Below are 17,627 nucleotides of genomic sequence, written 5' to 3' on the forward strand. Positions count from 1 at the left end.
GTAAAGCTCCAGTCCGGCCTTGCCTCTGGCCTGAGCCCAGGAGTGACTGGGAAGGCTGTTTTCTGAGAACTCCCGTGAGACGTAAAGAAGCTCTGATGGCAGCAGCCACAGGGACACTTTGCTGTCCCTGCCACCTCGCTGCCCTCGGCTCAGCCACCTGCACTCTTTGGCACTGATAGCGCGAGATGGCAGATAAGAGCAATGGGGCACTTGCCAAACAGAAGCAGTGGGTGGTGACCTTCATGGGGATAAAGGGGCATCAAGGGGCATCTTCCTCAGCAGTGACCAGAGGCGTTGCCACAGCAAAAGGGGGGAAATGGCAGACCCCACACGGAGGTTGTGAGAATTAATTCTCAGAGCTCAGGAGAGAGATCTAAGGACACCCAGAATTATTTTCAATGTATTTGAGGGTAGGGGCTAGAATTGCCCCTGGGACAGGTGGTGGCAGGCACCGCTGGTCCATGGCTGTGAGCACTGCCCTGTGTCTATGTCCAAGCGGGAGCAGCCGGGGAAGCCTGCGGACCCACCTGGTTCTCAGACTAGGGTCCCGAGGTGTATTCCTGAGGCGTTCTGTGTTCTGCCCAGGAATTTGTTCGGGGGTTAATATGATAACAATCTTTAAACAAAATAAATCTCTACTTAATCATCTAAATGACCACTGTCCTACTCAGCTCAGGCAACCATAACAAAAATACCATACACTAGAGGGTTTAATATGACAAGAATTTATGTCTCACAGGTCAGGAAGCCGGGAAGTCCGAGATCAAGGTGTTGGCTCGTTCATTCTTGGTGGAAACTCTCCTACAGGCTTGCAGACAGCTACTTCTCTCTGTGTCCTCCCGTGATGGAGAGAGAGACGGCTCTGGCCTCTCCCTTTCTTCTTACAAGGACACTAATCCCATCACCAGAGGCCCTAGCCTCCACACCTCATTTAAACCTAATTACCTTCCAAAGGCCCCACTTCCAAATACCATCACATTGGGGGTGAGAGGGGTTAGAGCTCACACATATGAATTTTGTGACCGACACAAACATTTAGCCCGTTAAGAACCATGTAATAATGAAATACTGCTACTACTACATTCATTCAGTGCTTGTACTGCAACGTTTTCTGTTCATATTTACATCAAACGGAGGACAATGACATGCCACCCTGTTTGAATGCACGTTTTGCAACAGAGAAAAGAAGGTGGGGTGGGGAGCTGAGCGAACACAAGTCCGTGATGGTGAGGGCCTGTCTGCCCGGCACTGAGCTGGGAGGTGTATTCCTGCAGGGCGTGAGCAAATGTCTTTTTTTACACCGGCTCGCAGTCAGTGAAAAGGAAATGCATAGTGGAAACTGTTCCGTTTCTGACTCACACACGTTGTATTAGATTCCCATGAAATGCAGGGTTTCAAAAATGCCACCACTGTAGCCTCAGCTTTGAACGTATAAGGCAGCTTTATATGGTTACCAAGTGGCAGATAATCAAAATTGACATCCGAGGACTGCTTGCCATCAGAATTCATTATTGTTGTTGTTATTAAATTTGAGGTCTGTTCATCCTGTACTAGAAAAGAAAGCTCTGGAATTTAGCAATTTTTTTAAAATAGTATACTTGTTAAAAATTATTTTATTGTTGTTCAGTTATAGTTGTTTGCATTTTTTCCCCCACCACTCCCCCTCACTCCAGCCAATAGTATACTTTTTAAATGAGTACTCTCTACATTAGCTCGCCAAGGTCAAAATCTAAAACTGGAACTAAGCTTATTCATTTCTACTCTTAAACTATTTTGGCTACTTAGTTTCACCAAAACAGCATCATCGGGTACAGTAATTTGCTATTGTTAATAAATAATTTAATAAACGTTTGCCTTTGTACTTTTGCTTACACTGACTTTGAAATTTGTTTTGGTTTTATGGTTGACTAAGAACTGTAAGGATGAAGACTTTCTTTAACTACTTTTATATTTTCATACAGGTAAGCAATATCCAAACAAGAACAACACTGCGAATCCGTAAGACTTTTTTCTTTCTTTATGAAGGTCTGCTTCTTACATTTGAGAAATACTTAGCCAAATGAAGCAGCATGTCTACCGTATATTGAGTTGTTCAGAGTGAAAAATTATTCCCACATAACCTACATTTATTCTCAGGCATCTTTAAATTGTGACTAACTGTCCTTTAGTATACGAACACCCAAAGTCTAAATCTCTTTGTCTCTCAGCCAGATTACCCTTTCTCTTACCAAGTGCCTGTCCTCCTGTGAGTTCTGGGCTCCGGGAGGCAGCTGGCACATCCATGCACTGCCCGCAGCCCTCCCTGCACAGCCGAATGTTTTTTCACAGCACTGACCACCAAATCTGGCTTCTATTGTGAACACTGGCCTGTTTTTCAAACGTCCAAAGCACAGTTAAGACCAGGCCCTGGGGTTTAACTGAAAGCCCAAGATAGTCCAAGAATAACAGAGACTGGCGTGGTTAATACCATGAGGGGGTGCACTTAGAGCTCACAGACCAATCCCCAACCTCTGAACTCCCACCCCCAGCTCCCTGTCTGGTCTCCAGAAACTCAAACCTCCCCCAGCAGCTCCAGGCCTCTCCCTGGTCTCGTGCTCACATCCCAGTCTCACCCTGGTCTCCTGCTACCCTTTTAGCACCAGGAACTAACCGACAGGGGAAACACCCATTTCCCTCAGGGGAAACACCCACAGCTACCCAGAGGGTGAGTTCTGCTCTCCAAATTCTGGGTTATCCAGTCTCTAAGAACACTGCGTGGGCTATTCCAACTACGCAAGTCCTGTCCTTATTAAAGGACCCAAAAAATTATCTAATTCTGTGAAGATACAGTCATCCTAAAAATACATTCCATTCCATTTGTATTGCCAAACAGAACTTAACAGGATGGACTGTAGCATCTATATCTGGGTTTATGATGACCTCGCTCTTCTCCAAGAAAAATAAGAGCACGTGTTTTATATTTGTGTAACCAAAGAGCCCTCCGATTCTTTCCCTCCAAATATGGAAAGTCTGCTGCAAAGGCAGATTGACATCATTTTCTAAAATTGCTAAAATAATAATAATAAACAAAGTCTCAACCATACTGGGTATTACATTAAATAGGAAAGGGTTTATTAAAAGGATGCAAATATAAAGTAATATATTCGAAATCAATTTGTATTTTGTGAGAGGCAATAAAACGTAGCAGTGGAACCCACGAGCTCTGGAGTCAGACCACCTGGGGTTCAGGCTTCCTGGCTGTCCTCCCTCCTGGCTGGGCCACTGTCCTGAGCTCAGTGTGTTCCTTCTCTCATCTGTAAAACAGCGATGACAGTGTCTCTCACACAGGCTTGTTATGAGAGCTTAAATTTACAAGTGCTTAAAACATTGCACAGCATATAACGAGCACTCACTAAATGTGAACAGTGATGGTGGTATTGATGGTGATGGTTGGCGTTTGGGTTCTCTGCAGGAGGTAAAAAGCAGAAGGGGTCCCAGCGTGTGCTCCTTACCATCATCACTGATGAGAAACACTGAAAAGTGGGCACTGCCCGCTCTTCCTCCTCACTCCCCTCCATCTGAATGTGGCCGTGTCCCAAAGAGCACAACAAAGGACTCAGAAGAAGCTTTTGTTGAGCCAATGGACTCTTCCTGACCCTCCCCCTTCTCTGTGGTTACTGTCATGGGTTTCCTGGAGCTCAGGTGAGCATGGTTCTTTGTTCAGGACTAGCAGGGCAGACTGGTATCAGGGTCAAGCTGAACCAAGAGGGGTTTGAGGAGCACTATCACTCTGGGGAACTCCAGAGGGGCAGTAAGTGAAAAGACCGTGGAGAGAGGGTGCCAAAGGGAAGGGGCTTCCGATAGTAAGGTGAGCAACTAAAGAGCTTCCCTCTAGAGTTCCAGAAACAAGACTACCATGTCAAGTGGGCCAGCAGCCCAGGCTCTGAGGGCCTGACCTTGCCTGCTTCTCCAGAGAGCTGGAACCTGCTGAGCTTCTCCACCTGTCTGGAACCTCGTGGTGGGGGGCAGCAGTGAGACCTCTGCATCTCGGTCTCAGCCCTTTTTCCTTCCCATTCTCACACTTGCCAACACATTTGAAAATCTCTGCGGTCAGATCTCAGAAGCAGGAAGTGGACCCCCAAATCAGAGCCCCTCCTTGGGTCTGTATTATGTCACAGCCCAGGGGACATAAAAGATACTGCTGGCAAGTTCATTAATACAGCAACTCATTCTGCCAATAGTATCTCACTAAGCTGGAAATGATGAGCATCTTTAAATAATTCTAAAGTATGTCACTATATGAATTTATAATTATAAAAACAAAATATAGTGGTCAAAATGCTTTGGGGGGGTCTTGAAGTAAAAGATGCTCTCTGAGAAACACTGACAAATGTACCATTTATGTTAAGGAAGTATGAATTAAATATAAATTTTAATTTAATGACTGTAAAGCAAATGGACATGTTTTGAGTCTGATGACTCAAATTTATTTTTATTACTGATTTAAATTTTACAGACCAGCTGGTATATTTTTTAAACAAACAAATGATTGAGTATGAACATATTAGGCAGATGCCATTTACCATATTTACTTCTTTTTTTAATCAATAGGCGGAATATCTCAAGTTTGTTCCTTTCAAACCACTTTTAGGTAACTGTGGTCAGACAGGAGCTGACACGATTAGTTTCTCAGCTCCCATTTGTATGAAGCACCAGGGCGTAGAGTCAGTTATATAGTGGTATGTGGTGGGGGGCCTCTTCCTACGGGGCCCCCCTGGCTGCCACGGATCAGAATAAGTCTACCAAGACATGATCTGCTTGGGGAAGAAAGGTGGCTGATCTCTCACAGGAGAAGGACCAAGAGCCTTTTCCTCAATGGCTTTTATTGGGTTTGTTTACACAGGAATTCAGGTAAAGCTCAATACTCATTGCCAGGAAGTAAGGATCAAATAACGAGGAACTCTGAGGGCCTATTTTGAGTCAGGGTCAGATAGCTAAAGAGCTGTAAAAAACTTTAAGGAACAAACTTACTTCTTCTTTGGACCCTTACGATTCAACTGAGAGCATTCTAAACAAAGCAGGTTTCACAGGATTTTACATATTCTTTCTTAGGCCTGATCACCCGGGGAAGCCGCCTTTTCCAGCACAGGGCTGTACCACCCTCTGTCTTTGTTTCAGGCTTAGGCAGAGCAAGGGAACTAAGGCAGCCAAGAGATAAGGAGATTTTCTTGCAGACAATGAGGACTCAGGTTTTGTCAAAGCCAAGGGCAGAGGGTCCATCACCTCCTTTTGCTGTAGCCCCCAAAGTCCTTCCTTGAGGGCCTCCCACATGATCGTGCCTGTCTTAGGTCGTTGCCCCCTTGGGGAATCTTATCCGTCATTGGCTAGCTGAACAAACATTGGGGGCCATTTATGGATGAAGTAGCAGAAGCAGCGCTCCTACCAGGGAGATAAGCTTGTCTCCTTAGTGGTTTATGGTTCCAAGGTCATTCCCTCAGCCTTAGCCTTGGTGGGGGTTACAGCTTCTGGTACCAGGCAGGGCAGTTCCCAACAGTGGTAACCATGCACGGTGCCGGGTGGGTACTGGAAATACCGAGGGGAACACTTTGTAAAACGTATGATTGTCTGACCACTATGCTGTAAGCCTGACACTAATGCAAAATAATATTGAATGTAAACTGCAATTGGAAAATAAAATTTGAAGCTATGTTTTAAAAAATAGAAAATTTCATTTCTCTACTGCCCTTTTCAGAGCCCCAAAGGCTGCTCAAGGTGCTCACAGCCTATCTGTCCCCTCCCCAGATGTGCTCATGAGGTAGAGATCTTCAGCATTTCTGGCTGGGCTAAGCAGTTCCAAAGCACCTTACTGACACCTGCACTCATATACCTTATTATGCATTGGAAAGAAAGAGAGAATGGAGGATTGGTCTCAACCTCCCTCCTCCCCTCCCTACCTTCTGGGTGGTGACAGTCTGATAGCATTAAGCTTTGTGCAGTTCTGAAACTATATTTGTAAGAAAAATATTGAAATCCTGCAGAGCACCAGCTAATAACCCAAGAAAAACTAGAAGCTGCTATAGGTCCAGGGTGGGGCAAAAGTAGGTTTGCAGTTGTGAGTATGTGAAACACAGAGTGTATTCTTGTGTTATTTTTTATTAATTGTTGTATTATTTTCCATAGGAACAACTGTAAACCCACTTTTGTCCCACCCTGTGTGTGTTATTTTTTTCTACTTTCTGAAACCAAGGTCTGATTGCTTTGAAATGCATAATCTAGTTGGAGCCAGGTGAAGAAGGAGCCAGTTCTTATTTTAGGAAGCTGCCTTCAAGCTTGATTAGAAATCATGAGACTCAGTTTGAAATTTCCATTTTCACATTATATAAAAAAGTCTGATTTTTAAAACTAACTCATGCAAGGTTATTAAATCTATTCAACATAAGACTTTTCTCCCCCTCATTTCAAACCAAAGGTGTTTTCATTCCCATAGAAAAGAATTAAAATAACAATGACTAACTATACTCATGTGGTTAGCTTTTTGCAGGTGGCAAAAAGTCCTCATGTTTTTCTCCTGATTTGGTCTGGTGCTAGTATTTTGAAGTAGCTCCCATCCTCATTTGGCATCCAAGGAAACTGACCCTGACCTTCAAAGGTGAAGCACAAGACCCAAGATCACGTGGCTGGGAAGTGATTGGTCTGGGTGAGAGCTCATCACTTGGCCATGAGGAATTACTCTTTAGTCTGTGAAGGCACATTTGCGGTAATGATGGACTTGCTTCACCGACACATAGAGTTAGTCAGGCCTCAGAAATTCAAACAAAGTGGTGGGAATGCGCCTACTGAAGTGGGTGGATATGGGCTCAGACCTCTAAAAATAAGTCATTGTTCTCAAACTGAAGTCCACAATGCCCCCTGAAGATGTTTCCTCTCCTTCTCTTGTTGGGATGTACTGGGGAGTGACTGACTTAGCCCCACTCCTTTATTTTTCTTGTCTGCGTGTGACAATCTCTGGGAGCAAAAAATGCTTCAAGCCAAAGGCTGGGTGAGACTGTTTGCCAGGCAAACAATAACAACAAATAACCTTGAAAAATAAAAGTGTGTTGAGCCCTCTTGGCCATGATGAGTATAGACCCTGGGCCAGGCAGACAGACATAGCCTGCATCCTGTCTCTGCTGTATTTGCAGTGTGGTCTTGTACAACTCAGTTTGCTCCACCAATCCTCATTTTCTCGCCTGTTAAATGGGTATATAAATTCTTACTCTACTGAATTGTTGTGACTACTAAATGAGATTTTAGTGCTAAATAATACTGATAAACATGGATGCTTTATCAATGCAAGTTTTCCTTTCTGGCTCTTTAAGTTCTCCATTTGCCTCAGACTCTACAATAAAACCAGGGTAGTTTGAGCTCCCAAAGCTGAGTTTGTAGTTATTACCTCCTGAAATGATGAGGCCCATTATGTTTCAGCTACCTTCCCTATGGGGACACTCAGTCTTTCCTTCCCCTCAGAGGCTGCCTCCCCAGGAGTGTCACCTTTGCACCTATGCTGTCCCCTCCCTTTCCCAGGGTGCACAGAGCTGGTGATTGGTAGGCCTGCAAAGATGGCTACTGAGTGAATAAATGAACAGGGTTGGCCTGAGTGTTCATTCACGTCCCAGGCCCCTCTCAGGTGGGCTCTGTGACAAGTCATGATTTAATGTAATTATCTGGTGAGTCATGTAGGGAAAACATAAAGAATACGAGTGTCATTTAAGCCTAACCAGGTTCAGAGGTTGCCATTCCCCACACACGGTCTCAGCTCGTGGGGCGGCACAGGAACAGCTGCAGCCCCAGGCTTGGAGAAGAGCTAAAGATGGAAGCGCAGTAGGGAAGGTTGTCTTCCTGAGTCTTTACGTATCGCCTCGCAGAGGCAGGAAACGGTGGCTTTGCTCAGAGACAGGGATGGCCACGTTTAACACTAGAATGTTCTTACTACCTCCCCCAGTCTTTCTAGGGTGTCACAGTGCTTGACATGCCATAGCTGTGTCAATTTTCATTCAATTACCCATTCATTCATTCCACAAATAAATATTGTACACATTTTATGTATCAGGCACTGTGCTAAGTATTGTGTATACAATGCCCAACACTTAAAGAAAGGCATGTTAAGGTCTTTAAATCCATCTTTCATTCTACATGTGAAAAACTTAATTAATTTTTCAGTCTCCAAAAATTAATGGAGATGCATTACAAATGTCTAATGAAAACCCGTCTCTTCTGGTGAAGACAACACAGCTCTTTCTCTACCTGGCTGCTCTGAAATGACAGTGTTTCTTGTACTGAGCCCACATATGTCTCTAGTGCTGGTTCTATCCATCCAGGGCCATAGAGAATAGGTTGGATCTCTGTCCATATGCTATCCTTTCAGAACTGCGAGATCAGCTATCTCATCTTCTCAAAGCCAAGATTCCCAAATCCTTGCGCAGTACTACTCCTGACATGGTCTCCTTTCCGTGCTTTTCACAGTCTCCCAATCCCCAAAAATGGTGCGCAGGGAAGAGGGAGTGGGTGTGTGCAGAACCTGAAGATATCTAACACATATCAAATGCAGAATCTGGAGCAAATGAATTAGCTGGATGGAAATGGAATAAAAATAGGAGCATTAGACAGGCCTTCAGGAGAACTTCCCAACCAGGAGTGAGCTTGGATGTGCCAAACCCAAAACATTTGGAAAAACGCTTGAGATGTTTAGCAAATCCCAAACTTGAGCATTTGGGGATGGTTTGAGCTGTTTTAATTGACCCTGTTTTCACTAGAGTAATTTAACAAGACACTCATTTGCTGAACTTCTTCCAGAGAAAGAATGGTTTCTGATTCTACACAGTAAGAGCCTCTACCTTCTTTTCGCTAGTCTCTTCTTTCTCTTTCTCCTTTTTGTTCACCAAAGGTCTTCCCAGGAGACCACGACTCCCTTCACTGAAAACTGTTTTTGTTATGAGGTATGATGGGCATATTGAGGAGGAGGATTTATATTTAGTTTGACGTTTCTCTCTCTCTCTCTCTTTTTTTTAAAGACCATATTTTTAAGTAAAGTAGCTGGCACTGGTGTTGCAAATATATTAAATGTTTCCAGATTAGATTCCAGCAGAGTACAGTCTATCTTTGTGCAGGAGTAATGGACTACAACTCCTAGACAGCTCTCTGCTTTCTGCCAGGCAATTCTTGTCTCGGTTCAGGTACAAGGGGCCCTATAATGCACAGAGAATAAAGGCTTCAGCATCCCAGAGACACACACTGGGGAGGTTTGGCTGGGTGCTCTAGACAGTCCTGGAGACTATGATGAGGAGACTATTCTATAGCTAAATTTGGCAATACTCACCTTCCAAGAATCATGAGGCATTATGTACAATAAAAGAGCCAACATTCAGTTTGGCTAAGCCATTCTCTCAGGACATTTGGTGTAAGCCTATTGGTGGCAGGACACCAAGCCTGAAGGCAATGCTTCCATGTGACACAATCCTATGGAAAGAGAAAAGTTCTGGCACTGAGGGATGCCATTGGGAGATGGCTGGGAGGGCAATGACAGAAGATTGGTCTTGCCTTTTCACAAATGAAAGATTCTTTATAACCAGAAATAGAACAGCCCCAGACTTGCCAACACTCATTATGCATTTTGCTCACTCATGAGGAATTGAGATCCAAGTAAGTTGAAAGATATATTGTCCTTCAGCCTACTCAGATTCACAGGCTAACTCTGGCAGACAATGGTCTATCAGCCATTATTGGTTGTCTGTGCAATATCCATTCTCACTGTCATCCTAATCAAAGAACCCTGATTTTGTTGGGGGCCTAATTGCATCAATGTGAAAGCTACATTTCCCAGCATCCTTTGCAGTAAGGACTAGCCTTGGGAAAAAATTTTGGCCAAGAATGTATAGGGAGAAGTCTGTGGAGATTTCTAAGGAAGTTTTCTTTCTTCAAATAAGGGTCACAACTTCTTTCTTCTATGTTTTCGTTTTCATCTTTCTGTTTTAAATGTAGACATGGGGCTGGAGGTACAGCAGCCATCTTGGCACCATGAGAGTGAAAGCCTTGCCTTAAGATGAGAAGGAAGAGGGGAGGAGCCTGAGACGTGATGACATTATGGATCATCCACTCCAGTCCTGTACTGCATCCTTCTCTAAACCCCTCCCCACATACACATACATACTTCCCCATCTCAGGAAATGGAACCACCCACCTCCCAAAAGCTTTAGGGGTCATCCTTTATTCTTTCTTGCCCCTTACCTCCCCTCTACCCTTCCATATTCAATCTATTATCAAGTCTGTCATTTCTACCAGCAAAATGTATCTCAAATTCATTTGCTTTCACCTATGCTGCCACTTCTGTAGTGAACTCATCACCACCTGAAATATTGTAAGAGTCTCTTACTGGGACTTTCCACAAGTGCTTTGCTTCCTGCAATCCATCTGCACTCAACAGCAGAAGTGTTTTCTTAAAGCAGATCACACCACTCTTTATGCTCCTCCCCCACAACCTTACTTGAAACTCTTCATGGCATTCCACTGCAATGAGCATGGAATCAGAGGTACTCACAATAGTCCCCAAGGCCCCACCCGACCTGGACACCACCGCCTCTCCAACGCCATCACTCACTGTGTCCCCTCTTCCTTCAGTTGCTCAAAGCCACTGATCCCCCACCCAAAATGCTCTTGCCTCCAGTTCAGCTCTATTTCTTCCTTCCAGTCTTAGCTGAAGTGTCAGAAAGATTTTCCTGCCCACCAAATCTAGGGGAAATTTCCCTGCTGTTTCTCTCTATCCTTGTTTAGCACATCCATGATTTGTAATAATTGAATTAGTTTGTTTACCTGTACGGATTTTAACACTGTATGCTCTATGAGGATAAGACCTATGTCTTTCTTATTATCTTTTATCACCACGGTCTAGTCTTCTACCTAGAAGAGAGTTAAAGTTGTGAAATAAGTGAATGAACAGATGAATTTAATCTGCATATGATAAAGATGCAATGCATTCAATTTTTATTGGGTAGAAATATAATATGAACATTTCTATGACAATATTTATTTTAAGCCAGTTTAATAATCATATATATTTACTCCTATTTAATTTTACTTTCTCATTTTTCATTTGAAGCTTGATTATATAAGAAACCATGATTTGGGCCACAAAGACATACAAACATGTAAATTAAAATTTAATGTTTTATGTCATCAAAAAACATTTATGACCTGTTTGGAACATTTTGATTTCATTTCATTCTTACAAAAACTAATTTTCCCAAATAATTTTTGTATTTTGTCTCTAAATGAAAAGACCAATGTACACACCTCGAATTCCTGGTATTGAATCCCATTCTGCCATTTACTAGCTGTTTAATGGTAAGCACAATATCTACTCTCTCTAATTCTATTTCCTGTGCTGTAAAATGAGAGAAACAAAATATATTTCTCTGCTACCTCACAGAACCTTTATGAGGATTAAAGGGTATAAAAAAGCACTTAGAAATCTATAACCAATGAACAAATCAATACAACAATCAATACAAATCAATACTGACAGTAAACATATCAATCCTTCCTTTGCTAGGTACCATTCTAAGAATTTTCCATTACAACAATCCTGCGGGTAAGTACTGATATTAGTATTCCAGTTTACAGATGAGGAATCCTGAGGAGGCAGAATTCGGTAACTTGCCCAGGTCATAAAGCTACGTGGCAAAGGCAGGATTTTAATTCAGCCATTCCAGGACATCGTACGACCCCACACCAAAACTCATGTGATTGGATAATTTGTCACCTAAACTAGGACACTTTGAGAATGAAGACAGAGACACTGATGGTTATGTTGGCACAACAAACATCAACTAGGTCTTGAACTAGACAAATAGGACAGTCAGCCTTACTAGAAGGGATGTTGAGTATGAGGCTGGCCTGGAAGTCTCCTGTGCACTTGAGGGTATTGCAGGGGAGAGAAATGGCTGCACAGTGAGCTGCACGGAAGTGGCCCATGCCCTGCCCCTCTGGACTCCACTTCTTCTCCACATCTAGCCTAGAGTTCGGCAGGCACTGAATACAATAACACCATTTATTAAACTGAAATCTGTGTCTCTAGATCTCTTACCCACTGATTATGAGTTTCCTTTGTAAGGACCATGGAGACACAGTGAGAAGCAGAGACTGTGCCATTCTCCCTGGACGTCCCGGGAGTGCCCATACACAGTGTACCCAAGGGGTAGGACACCGAGATCAGCCCCAAGTTCTCAGGGTTGTCCTTGACCATATGGATTGCCAGCACTTTGTATTAAGGGTTATTTGGTGCCTTACTGTCTACCTATGAAGCAGAGGAGGTCTTGTATGAGTCTGTGTAGAAAAATGGAGAATGAGAGAAGGGAAGTAGATAAAGAATATGTTCAAATACCTTCTCCTCTCTGAATTGCTTCTCACCCTTCCTCTCTCAGCACCTCCCACTGGTTCCCAGAGTTCATTTTATATGCTTTGTAGGACTTGTAATACAGAACATTGTGTTTTAATAGAGAAAACACAGTACAGTGATATAATTAGTACAGGAACTCTAGAGCCATGAAGTACTTACCAATGGCATGACCTGGAGCAAATAACTTAATTCTGGCATTCCACTTGAAAAGGGGGGATGGAAATTTACCTACATGATAGGGTTGCTGTGAGGATTAATTGAGTTAATTAATACAAAGTCCAGAGAACATCCTCTTCTCCTTTTCCTTATTTCCCTTTTTCCACTGAAAAGGAAATGGTGTTTCACTTTTATGTTGGCTTCTCCAGCACCAGCACAGAGTATGATACAGAGTGGATTCATTGTGGGAGCACAAATAGGAGGTTAGTTCCAGACTGATTTAATTGATTTAAATGACACAAGTCTAAAAATATTCAGTGACGCAGCCCTCCAGCAATATCCAGGTAATTTGTTCTCTATCAGCACAAGATGAACTCTAAGTGAATTGCCAGAGTAACAACAAGACCAGTTCAAAATGGTCCTATCTTGTTTAATGAGATACCAAGTTGCTTTTCAGGGACAGCAGGCCAAAAACACAAGTCATGCAGCAGGAGCACGCACAGAGGAGAGAACTTTCACCCCCATCTGTACCTGGAACCAAGGTATCCCCCCACTCCACCTCACACTGCCCTTCATGGAAGCGAAGGACCAGGACATAATCAGAACTTGAACACTGGAACACTTTTAGAAGCAAAGGGCCCATTGGCCAGGAAGATCCTGTGTTGACTCCCCTCACCATAAATGTCCAAGTTCCGAGGTCCGTCAGTTAAAATATATTCCCCATCTACCCTTAAAAACCTGCCTCGAACCCTGAGTTGGGGATTTGAGACTTTTAAGCATTAGCTTTTTATTCTCCTGAATGACACCATTCATATTAAAATAGCCAGTATTTCTCCACTGCAATTCTCAGTGTTTAGTGTTTGGCTCTGTTAGTGCTGAGTGGACAAACTCTATCTGTTCTCAAACACAAGGTCAAGTGACTGTCTTTAGGGACTCTGAGGCCAGTCTTGCAAAAACACTTGCAGATACATGGTCAGCAATGGGCAATTTCTCTCCAGCATTAGTGGAGTTCTTTGAAAACCTTCACACCCCTCTTATGAAAGAAGCAGGTGGAATTATTTCATTCATATGAAAACAAAATGACTACAAATGTTTCTAAAATGAAATCAGTGACATCTAAACAGACATCTGCAATCCATTTGAGGATCCAGTAAGAATCTAGTTTTGAGATGGAAAAGAAACACAAAGGTACAGCAGGCAGCCCAAGGAAATAAACTTCTGAAATATTATAGTTCACAGAGATCAGAAATCCAGTAGGGACAGAGCACAGCTATGGTATTGGTCTCAGGAAGTGGCAAAATTATCACACCTTCTGTAGTTGCTTATTTTTCTTACATATAACTCTGTGAGTTCCTTGAGGGTGGGGACTGTGTTTTAGTTTTCTATACCTGTGCACATGGATCCCCTGAGGACCTTGGCAAACAGTAGAGTGATTGGCACATAGTAGGTGCTCAAGAAGTATCTGTTGAGAAAATGGATGAATGGTTAACAGATAGATGAGTGATTAGCTCATCAGACCAACATAGAACCGTCACCTTGCTTCTCAGGATCTTCAGAGATAAAAAAAATTGGGGGGAATTACACCTAGACTTCCAATCAAGATGGTGGCATAGGCAGACATGGCTGGCCTCTTCACACAACCACATCAAAATTACAACTAAAATATAGAATAACCGTCACTCAGAACCATCAGATATTAAGTTGAATGAAAGTCTGACTACTATGGAATTAAAGAATCCACATCCACATCCATCAAGACTTGTACAAGGGGGTGTAGATATGGAATGGGCTGGTCCCACACACCCGCAGAAGGTGGATAAAAATTCACAAAGGATATTTTGGGAGGGAGGAGTCCCAGCCCCACACCATGCTCCCCAGCTCAGGGTTCCAGTGCCAGGAAAGTAAGTTCCCACAACCTTTGGCTGCAAAAACCAGCAGGGATTGAATCAGTGGAAGAAACTTCTAGAGCCCCAAGCAGTTCCTCTTAAAAACCCCACACACAGACTCACCTACTCAGGCTTACTCCCTCTGAGCTCCAGTACCAGAGTAGCAGATTGAAAGGCACCAGTGGTATACAGGGAGAAACTGAAGTATCTGGTATCAAGATGAGCAGAGACATTGTCTCTTTCCTAACCCCTCCCCTCACAGAGCCGACAGGCTGGTGCCATATCTGAGACTCCATCATTCTGGCTAACTCTGTTTGACTTGCCTTGGAGATCCCCAGAGACTCTGCCCCAGCCAAATTATGGACCCACCCAAACTGCTTTTCCATATGAGTGGCTGGTTTTGGTTCATGCTGTACAACTTTCTAAATCCTATTAAACAGGCAATAGCTGGCCTCAGTGAATCCCAGGCCCAGCATTGGCAGCAGCCAGCCTAGATTCACAGCTTGGCTTCATCTGGAAACCTCTAAGCCCAGCACAAGTAGCAGCCATGTGAGATTGCTTTATAGCTCAGGAAGGGTAGCCCCAGGCAAAATGCAGGTGGAGGCTGACCTCAGCCTGCTTCACCCAAGAAATCCCAGGGCCAGCAAACCCAGTGGATGGCTACAGATCATGTCAGAGCATCCCCTACCCTGCCCCTGTACAGCTAATCCTCCATGGAGGGTAGAGGTTGATGGTAAGTGGCAACAGCCAATTCTTGCAGCTCAATGTCCTGGGAAAATCCTTCCCATTGATCTGCCAACAGCAACCAAGGTTCAACAACAAGAGGAGGCTGTACTGAGCTCACATGAAGGATGCGCTGTAATACTCAGCCTGGGTGATAGAGGAGGCTGTGCCACTGTACCCTACAGAACACCTACTACATTAGGCTACACTACCAGGACATGGAGTCAAAGCAGCTCTACCAAATACATATAAACAAACATAGGGAGACTACCAAAATGAGGAGACAAAGAAACATTGCCCAAATGAAAGAACAGATCAAAACTCCAGAAAAAAGAGCTAAACAATAGGAGATAAGCAATCTATTAGATGCAGAGTTCAAAACACTGGTTAAAATGATGCTCAAGGAACTTAGTGAGGACCTCAGTAGCATAAAATAGATCCAGTCAGGAATGAAGGGTACACTACTTGAAATAAGAACAATTTACAGAGAAACAACAGTAGAGTGGATGAAGCCAAGATTCAAATCAATAGGGAACATAAGGAGGCAAAAAACCAACCATTCAGAGCAGCAAGAAGAAAAAAAAATCCAAAAAAAAATGAAGATAGTATATAAGCAGCCTGGGACAACTTCAAGAAGTCCAACATTGACATCATAGGGGTGCCAGAAGGAGAAGAGAAAGAGCAAGAAATTGGAAATCTATTTGAAAAAAATAATCAAAGAAAACCTCCCTAATTTGATGAAGGAAATAGACATGCAAGTCCAGGAAGAACAGAAAGTCTCAAACAAGATGGGTGCAAGGAGGCCCACTCCAAAACACATCATAATTAAAATGCCAAAGTTAAAGATAAAGAGAGAATCTTAAAAATAGCAAGAGAAAAAGAAGTTACTTATCTACAGGGGAGTTCTCATAAGACTGTCAGCTGATTTCTCAAAGGAAACTTTGCACGCTAGAAGAGATTGGCAAGAAATATTCAAAGTCATAAAAAGCAGGGACTTTGCTCAAAGTTGCTCAACCCAGCAAAACTATCATTTAGAATTGAAGGGCAGATACAGAGCTTCCCAGATAAGAAAAAAACAAAGGAGTTCATCATTACCAAGCCCTTATTTTATGAAATGTTATATGGACTTATTTAAGAAAAAGAAGACCAAAACTATGAACACTAAAATGGCAAAAAATACAAATCTATCAACAATTGAATCTAAAAAACAAACTAAGCAAGCAAGAAGCACAGAGACAGAATCATGGATATAGAGAACGTTTTTATGGTTGCCAGGTGGGAGGGGGCTCTAGGGGAATGGGTGAAGAGGTGAGAGGATAAATAAGTACAAATAGGTAGGTACAGAATAGCCATGGGGATGTAAGTATAGTAAGTGGAGCAGCCAAAGAACTTATACACATGACCCATGGGCATGAACAATGGTGGGGGGATTGCCTGAGGGCATGGGGGGGTGCTGGGTACAGGGATGCAAAGGGGGAAAATCAGGACAACTGTAATAGAATAATTAATAAAATATAATTTTAAAAAGTTTTGGAAATTGTAAGTGGGCAATTGGATATAAATCAAGACACCTAGATTGAGAGGCACTTCTCTAGGTCGTTTGTGTTATATCTTCTTTCGAGAAATGTCTATTCAAATTCTTATCCTATTTTAAAATTTTTTAGTTTTTACATCATAAGATTTCTTTATATATTCTGGGTACCCATCCTTTGTCAGATATATGTGGCATTTACATTTGCTTGTATTTTCTCCATTCGGTAGGTTATCTTTTCCATTTTCTTGATGGTGTCTTTTTAAGCACAAAGTTTTTATCTTAATAAAATCCAATTTATTCATTTGTTTCTTTTGCCACTGGTGCTTCTGGTGTCGTATGTAATAATAAACCATTCTCTAATCTAAGGTCATAATTTAGTCCTATGTTTTCTTCTAAGAATGTTATAGTTTTAGCTCTTATATCTAAAGCTAAAATTTATTTTGAGTTCAGCTTTGTATATGGTATGAGGAAGGGGCCCAACTTCACACTTTTACATGTGGATGGTCACTTGTCCCAGCACGATTTGTTAAAAAGACTGCTCTTTCTCTATTGAATTGTCTTGGTACCTTTTTCATGATGGTTAAATGTTGGGAACCACACTGCCTGGTATCAGAAGCTGTAACCCCCGCCAAGGCTAAGGCTGAGGGAACGATCTTGGACTGTAAGCCAGCAAGGAGACAAAAGCTTATCTCCCTGGCAGAAGCTCGGCTTCTGCTCCTTTTACTACCCTGCCTGGCCCCCGTTGCTTGGTCAGTTAGCCAACGATGGGTAAGATACCCCAAGGGGAGAACAACCTAAGACAGGCACAATCACATGGGAGGCCCCCAAGGAAGGACTTGGGGGGCTACAGCAAAAGGGTGTGATGGACCCTCGCCCCTCGGCTTTGACAAAACCTGAGGCCTCATTGTCTTCGAGAAAA

Source organism: Phyllostomus discolor, chromosome 6, assembly GCF_004126475.2.
Source record: "Phyllostomus discolor isolate MPI-MPIP mPhyDis1 chromosome 6, mPhyDis1.pri.v3, whole genome shotgun sequence".
Classification (NCBI taxonomy): Eukaryota; Metazoa; Chordata; class Mammalia; order Chiroptera; family Phyllostomidae; genus Phyllostomus; species Phyllostomus discolor.